A 9,256-nucleotide genomic window follows, 5' to 3' on the forward strand; every position below is an offset into this window, starting at 1 on the left:
CACATCTTTGTCAGTTTGTGTGACATTGTCATTTTATTTATACTGTCCCTCGTTTGTTTTATTTTGATTGAAAGCCCCCTTCTTCAATGACGTCTGGGAACCGGCAGAGGGAGACAAATAATAAGAATGAGACTGCAGTCAGAGCTATGACCATCACCCATCATTCATCCATCATTCATCCATCATTCATCCATCATTCATCCATCATTCATCCATCATTCATCATCATTCATCAATCATTCATCCATCATTCATCCATCATTCATCCATCATTCATTCATCATCATTCATCCGTCATTCATCCATCATTCATCCATCATTCATCCATCATTCATCATCATTCATCCATCATTCATCCATCATTCATCCATCATTCATCCATCAATCAGCCATCATTCATCCATCATTCATTCATCATCATTCATCATCATTCATCCATCATTCATCCATCATTCATCCATCATTCATCATCATTCATCCATCTTTCATCCATCATTCATCCATCATTCATCCATCAATCAGCCATCATTCATCCATCATTCACCCATCATTCATCCATCATTCATCCATCATTCATCCATCATTCATCATCATTCATCAATCATTCATCCATCATTCATCCATCATTCATCCATCATTCATCCATCATTCATCCATCATTCATCCATCAATCAGCCATCATTCATCCATCATTCATTCATCATCATTCATCCATCATTCATCCATCATTCATCCATCATTCATCCATCATTCACCCATCATTCATCCATCATTCATCCATCATTCATCCATCATTCATCCATCATTCATCATCATTCATCCATCATTCATCCATCATTCATCATCATTCATCCATCATTCATCATCATTCACCCATCATTCATCCATCATTCATCCATCATTCACCCATCATTCATCCATCATTCATCCATCATTCATCCATCATTCATCATCATTCACCCATCATTCATCCATCATTCATCCATCATTCATCATCATTCACCCATCATTCATCCATCATTCATCCATCATTCATCCATCATTCACCCATCATTCATCCATCATTCATCATCATTCATCCATCATTCATCCATCATTCATCCATCATTCATCCATCATTCACCCATCATTCATCCATCATTCATCCATCATTCATCATCATTCACCCATCATTCACCCATCATTCATCCATCATTCATCCATCATTCATCATCATTCACCCATCATTCACCCATCATTCATCCATCATTCATCATCATTCACCCATCATTCACCCATCATTCATCCATCATTCATCCATCATTCATCCATCATTCATCCATCATTCATCATCATTCACCCATCATTCACCCATCATTCACCCATCATTCATCCATCATTCACCCATCATTCACCCATCATTCATCCATCATTCATCCATCATTCATCCATCATTCACCCATCATTCATCGATCATTCATCATCATTCATCATCATTCATCCATCATTCATCCATCATTCATCCATCAATCAGCCATCATTCATCCATCATTCATCATCATTCATCCATCATTCATCATCATTCATCCATCATTCACCCATCATTCATCCATCATTCATCATCATTCATCCATCATTCACCCTTCATTCATCCATCATTCATCCATCATTCATCCATCATTCACCCATCATTCATTCATCATTCATCCATCATTCATCCATCATTCACCCATCATTCACCCATCATTCACCCATCATTCACCCATCATTCATCCATCATTCATCCATCCAGCTATCCACCCATCCACCCGTAGTCTTACGTGTTTTGCTTCATCTGTTAGCCTCCAGCAATCAAGCATATATTTATTCTGTAGAGACTGTCTGTTCCCATTTTAGTCACACAGATTTAATTCTACAGGAGAGGCAGGCGTTAATCTCAGAAATGAAAATGAAAACTTCCTTAGTAGCAGAACAACAAAAAAAACCACAATAATGAAATGTGGATTGTCGACTATCCCGTTTCTTTCATACAAATCTTTCCGTGGATATGATTGGAGGAACTGTTTGACTTCAACAGCACCAGAACCTGATCACACGGGGAAGAAGATCTCAGCCTAAATAAAGCAACCCCAATTTCTCATATTGATTATCTTCCTGGAGAAGCTGGTGGAGGAGGAGGATTACCATCCATTTACAACTCTTCTCTACTTGAACTTGAACTTAAACGAACCAGAAACCCTTTGAAAGTCTCACTCTGGACCTCAGGCACGCCACATCCCACTGGAAAACACCGAAGCCAGTTCTATTTGTCGGGATGTATTGTACCCCAGGTCAATTTCTATCTGAATTCTCAGACTTTCTCTCCAAATTAGTACTGAGCTCAGCAGAAGTCATTCTAGTGGGAGACTTTAACCTTCATGTAGATGTTGACAACGAGCCTCAACATTGCATTTAGTTAATTACTTGACAAAATTCACTTTTCGAAGAAGTTGAATAAAGCCAGTCATTATTTTAATCACACGGTTGATCTTGTTTTCACATATGGTATTGACATTGATGAATTAACAATTTTACCTCACAGCCCTCTGTTGTAAGACCACTTCTTTATACCATTTAGTGTTTTTGCATGATTTTACTTTACACCCTCCCAGAACCAGAACCATGCCCCGCTAAACCCCTCAGGGCACCCCAACTTTTAGATTCCACATCCCCATTTAAGAGAAAACAGTCATTTAAAAAAAAGAAGAAGAAAAATTACAATTCCCTAAAGTCGCTCTGAAGGCAGAGGCTGTGAAATATGTAGTTCTTCTGCTTTATAAACCCGCTAATAACTTCTTACCAAACGTTATAATGTAAAAGCAAAATACGACGAACACATGAATGTAGAACAAAATAACTTCCCGTCTTATGATTTATGATTACACACCAAAAAATCTTTTAGGACATTTGAAGGCGTTCCCTGGGTAACCGTGACGACGCCTCGACCCTTTTCCTGACCCTGGTGCTCAAATATTCCTGCTCTGCTAGAAACTTGTTTTGTGAGTTGTTGATGAACTTTGCTGAGTTGCTCTGCAACTATTTCTTTTTGCTCCTGAGGAGTTTTCCCTTCTCCCGTTGGAAGAAAATTTTATTTTTTTGATGAACTGAACTGCATTATTTCTGCATTTTTTATTATTGGGACTATTTAAGTTTAAATGAAATAAATACATTTTCTTTTGAAATCTGTGTTTGCTTGTTTGGATATTTCACATTAGTAGGGTGTACATTCAAATTGTGTATTACCTTGTGTATGTTTATTGTGGGGGAAAAGAAACATAACATGATAGGTTGTGTAAACTAGATTAACTAAATGACCTAACTGACTAAAAACATCTTAAATGTCAAGAGAGAGAGCTGGCTGGCACCCGTCATGGTTCCGGCGCGTGGACTCAAGATGCAGAACACACAAGACAATGGTTGACAGATTTCAACGGGGAAAAATCAAAGTTTATTGAACCGGGGGAGACTTCGGCTCCCAGTCAGCCACAGCTGAGAAGTTTCTCCAGGAGGGGGGAGGACGGCGTGGGCCGGGAGTCCGCAGGGGAACGGGAAACGCTGCGAAAGCAGGGGGTGGGGGGACAGCCGAGATCAACAAAAATCCAAAGGCACAAAACCCAGTATTGATTAGCCTTGAATAAATGCTAGTAGCAACAACTAGCGAGCTCAGGGATCACCACTAGAAAGAACTCTGAAGAGAGCTGGACCAAACCATTACCATCGCAGGAGTACGGACTATCTGGCAGCTCCAGGCTTTAGAGCATGACACCACCTGCAGGAAGGTTCTTAATGGTGCAATGTGATCTGGGTGACGGTGCTCAGACTGACACCACCGCAACCCAGAAACAGATAAGCGGGAGAAGATGGATGTTTTGATGTTCATTGGGTTCAGTTATTTAAGACACATAAATGGTAAATTGACGTGTCTGGGGCACGTGAACAGCGAGACGAAGTCTGTTTATGGAGTTTGTGTTAATTGAAACCTTAGTTCATGGCCTTCTAGTGAAGAAGATGCCTTTTTGTTAAAGTAAATCAACCTTTGTATAGTTGTTGGGCATTACCTGTTTGGCCCTTTTTTGTTATAACCTGTGAACTACCAATAAAACCCTCACTTCACCCAAACTCAGCTGGTTATTGATGCTTCCTACACCGTCATGCTTCTCTTAGCACAGCCGGGCGGGAACAGTTACAATTATTTGATAACCAATAATGGCCTTATACGTTTCTTAGATTTCTGCAAGGCTTTTCACTCAGTTAAACATGAGTTTGTCTCGGACATTTTGGATTTGGCAATAAATTCTTATGATTTTTTGAAGATATTGTGTTTCTGTCTTTGAGAGCACAGGCCCCTGATTGAAGGGAGCAAGAGGCATAAGACAAGGATGTGGCCTCTCTACACTATTATTCATTGTAGCAACTGAACTATTGGACAATTAAAAAAAACAAAACACATCAGTTGATCATAAGTCAGCTTGCTGACGATACAACACTCTTTCTGAACAATAAAGACAAAATTCCCCTGGCCTTACAAACTATTAATCTAGGGCCTCCGATTTACGGTTAGACTTGGACAAATGGGAACTTCTGAGCATCAGTTCTGACCTTTCTCTGGATAATATCCCTGTTAAACAAGAAAATAAATACTCTGGAATCTGTATCTCTAAATGTGTTGACACAAGTGAAAGAAATAATGTTCATAAAAATGTTAATTGCAAAATAAGCGAATAACTGGTTGCAAAGACACATGACCTGTTTGGAAGAACACCGCTGACAAACATTGAAGTTATATCTCTGCTCGCGGTATCCACCAAGACTTTTAAGGAAATTAAGATAGTCCACTTTAACTTTATTTGGACAAATAAGCACCATTTAGAAAGGCGACTTGGTCAGGAGATATGAAGGTGGAATAAAAGCAATAGATTTTGAAATTATCAATCTCTCCAAGACTACTGTCATTCTCTGCAGTGTTACTGTACATCACTGCTGCTGAAGTTGTGTATGTTGTGTATATATATATATATATATAAATTAGGGATGCACTGATACTAGTATCGAGTATCAATGCGACACCAGGCATGAGTACTTGTACTCATACTCTTAAAATTGCCACCGATGCCACGACACCGATACCACTTTCCGGCAGTGCGCGGTTTATGGCACCATAAACGTTTATGGCAGAGGAAATGTCCAGAGACAACCCCCGGGCGGTCAAACTCCCAGATGGTCTTGCCGGGTATATTGCCCTGGAGGACGAGCCACTGTCCGTGGTCGACGGTGTGGGGTTCTGGTGTTTTCTCCACATAATGGAGCCGAGGGATGAGATTCCTAGCCGAGCCCATATCACAGACACGGTGCTACCAAAGCTGCACAACTTTGTGAAAAAACACATCCACTACCTGTTGCATGATGTTAAAACTGTAAGCCTCAGCAGGGACATTTGGAGCAGCAGCGTGAGCCTCATGTCTGTCCTCAGCCTGACTGCACAGTGGACCCACCAGAACTTTAAGCTGCAGAGCCATGGTGCAAAACAATTCAGAGGTTCGCACGCTGGCCAAGCCATTCAGAGGAGTTGATGTTATGCTTCAGACATGGGGAGTTCATAAAAGTGCAGTCCATGTTGTGCTGCCAGATAATGCGAGGGACATGGTGAAAGTCATGAGTGACGCGGAGCTTCCGAGCCTCCCGTGTGGAGCACACACCCTTCAGCTGGCTATAAACGAGGGGCTGCTGGCTCAGGAACGTTTGGCTGACGCAGTGGCAGTGGACGGAAAATGGTGGGACATTTGAAAGACTCAGCTTTAGCCTACTGTCCCCTAGAGGACATACAAGTGCAACTGAACCAGCCTGTTAAAAGACTTCAACAGGACCTCCAAACTGGCTGGGACATGCTTTAGTCTCTCAGTGAGCAGAAGACGGCTCTCAGTGGGTCTGAGTACCAGCTTCCTGACGAGCTCACCGTCACTGCTCATCAGTCACTTTCTGAGGAAACTCTGTCTGTGTCGCTCCGTTTGAGGAACGAACCCCAAAGTGAGCTCAGGTGATGCATTAGTATCTGATGTCCTTCCTGCTGTGACCGTGCTGATGAGACGCCTGACCAAGGAAACAGACGAGGACCACGGCATTAAAACTATGAGGGGACTAAAGAGACGCCTCAGTCACGGGGAAAACCCCACTGTATTGCAGCAGTCAGAAAGCTCCGTAAAGTACAAGCCAGCAGCAGTTTGGACAGCTTGTTTGATGAGATAGCGAGTGAGAGGGAGTCACCATCACCAGGCCTTGCACCAGTGGGAGCTGCCATTCAGGTAAACACGTATCTTGGAGAGACCACAACTGCTGGAGAGGAAAACCCTGTACAGGACTGGGGGGTCACAGAGTGCGATTTCCTATCCTGGCTCACCTGTCAGCCCCATGCAGCAGCGTAGACAGTGAACGACTTTTCAGCTCAGTGTTCGACATTATCGAGGAAAACTGCAACAGGCTCACAGCTGAAAATGCAAAAAAGCTTCTTTTCATTAAAGAAAACCTGCCCCTCACTTTCACAAATAAGTTTAATGGATGGAGTCAGACATGGTGCTTTCTGCTAGCTGGTTGAAGTGAGGGGATAGAGGAAAGAAAAGGTGGACAGACAGAAAGAGAGAGAGATCCACTCTGTGAAGATTGATCAGGACAGGAAGCTTCAAACCACCTTCAGCTCCACTGTCAGACATCCGGCAGGGAGCTGCAGAGAGCTGCAGAGAGCTGCAGAGAGCTGCACAGAGCTGCAGAGAGCTGCAGAGAGTTGCAGAGAGCTGCAGGGAGCTGCAGAGAGCTGCACAGAGCTGCAGAGAGCTGCAGAGAGCTGCACAGAGCTGCAGAGAGCTGCAGAGAGTTGCAGAGAGCTGCAGGGAGCTGCAGAGAGCTGCACAGAGCTGCAGAGAGCAGCAGAGAGACAGACTACAGGAGAGAGAAGCAAATGTTAGCGACATGTAATGGTGGCGAGCAGTGTTGCCACAGTTACCTTGAAAAAATAATCTGATTACCAGTTACTCCTTTAAAAAGTTACTTTACTGATTACTTGTTTTTAAAAGTACAGAGATGGTTGTTAGATTACAAGTTACTTTTTGAGTTACTTTCCGCAGCTGCCGATAACACCCCCAGTCACCTCAACATGAAAATCAAGAAACTGCTGATCACTGACTGACCTCCTGCACCATGTTTATACATATTTAACCTTCATTCTCTGTTGTTTATATCTGATTCATGGTTTTATTATCAGATATTTACATCCATCCATCTCCTCCCTCTTATCCGTTCCCGGGTGGTGGTGGTGTCAGTCTGAGCACCGTCACCCAGATCACATTGCACCCATTAAGAACCTTCCTGCAGGTGGAGAGCCCACAGGAAGGTGGCGCCCGGCGTGGGACATGAACCCTCTACCTTGAGACTGAGAGTCTCATGCTCTACCTACTGAGCTGGCCGGGGGACATGAACCCTCTACCTTGAGACTGAGAGTCTCATGCTCTACCTACTGAGCTGGCCGGGGCAATATTTACAATTACTGGTATTTATTTACCCGGTGACATAGTTGAAGTCTGTTGTTGCATTATTTATCTATCTATTTATTTGCACTGCCTGCTCTAAGCTACCATTTAATTGCACCTAGGGGAAAAATTAAGTATTTGATTGATTGATTGATTGATTGAAAAAAGGGGCGGGGCTTCCCGCCAATATATCTTCTTTACTCAGGAAAATTACAAAAATAGTGTAACATCTCTGCAGTTGTGTTGTTGATGCAATGTTCGGGTTTCTTGATGATGTTTGTTAGTTCTGATGGTTTTTTGTCACCTGAACAAGTTTTTTGTTAGAGCGAGTTGGCCTGTGATTGGCTGAGAGTCGAGAAGGGGGCGGGTCAGGTGAGCTTGCGGAGCACTGTGCAGATACTGCCTGTGTGTGTGTGTGTGTGTGTGTGTGTGTGTGTGTGTGTGTGTGTGTGTGTGTGTGTGTGTGTGTGTGTGTGTGTGTGTGTGTGTGTGTGTGTGTGTGTGTGTGTGTGTGTGTGTGTGTGTGTGTTTGGAGGAGAACAAAGCAGCGGCCCGGTTATGTTTAATAATAAAGCGGCTTTCCAGAGAAGAAACTCGTCCTGTGGGACACGACAATAGTGACGCACGGTGACTTGGAGAAGTTACTTTAATCTGACTACTGGTTTAGAAATAGTAACGCGTTAGATTACTTGTGGTCATATGAGAGCAACGCGTTACCGGCATCCCTGGTGTGAGTAAGAAAGGAAAGAAGCTCAGTGTAGGTCCTCCAGCAGTCTTAACCTATAGCAGCTTAACCTAAAGATGGTCCAGGGTGTCCTGAAGCAGCTCTCACTGTAAACCTTATTAAACAGAAAAGTCTTGAGCCGAACCAAAAGGAGAGCCTGTTCCAGCCTCTTTAACTGACACTGCCATCGGGTTCCACATGAGCGAAGAGTCTGAAAGCTGAAAGCTCTGCCTCCATTCTACTTTTAAAAAACCAAGGAGCCTCCAGTAGACCAGCCCTCTGAGAACCAAGTGTTCTTCTGGGGAGATCTGGGACCAGCAGTTCTTTAAGATAGGATGGAGCCTGGTTGTTAAGAGCTTGATAGGTTAAGAGGAGGATTTTAAATTCTCTTCTAGATTGAACAGGGAGCCAATGAAGAGAGGTTAGTATTGGTTGCATGTGAATACGACTTGTCTTGTAAAACATCTGGAGTCGTCAGAAGGTGTTCTGTCACTGTGTGATGTTGTCTTTGATGTGAAATGTGTAGGATTGTGAGTTAACTAGTTAGTAAAGCAAAGATTAACATGCAGACCCTGTGTGTGTGTGTGTGTGTGTGTGTGTGTGGCAGAGCTAACGTTGGTTTACAGGTTGATAATTACTCCTAATGTCATTATCAATAGAACTCAATCACTGTAATAGAATCAGGACATCTTCATAACAGTTAAACAGTTCTGTGCAGAGCATCAGGTTTAACTAATCTCAGGGATTCACCCAGTTTGTTGTTACCACTTCCTTGACGTCTCTGAAGAAGGAGTTTGGTTGTTGTCCAGGCTGAGAGAAGCTGCTGCTCCTGGAGCTGGGAGCTGCTCCCTCCTGGAGCTGGGAGCTCCTCCCTCCTGGAGCTGGGAGCTGCTCCCTCCTGGAGCTGGGAGCTGGGAGCTCCTGGAGCTGGGAGCTGGGAGCTCCTCCTGGAGCTGGGAGCTCCTCCTGGAGCTGGGAGCTGCTCCTGGAGCTGGGA

This window comes from Lipophrys pholis (genome assembly GCF_963383615.2).
Source record: "Lipophrys pholis genome assembly, chromosome: 5".
Lineage (NCBI taxonomy): Eukaryota > Metazoa > Chordata > Actinopteri > Blenniiformes > Blenniidae > Lipophrys > Lipophrys pholis.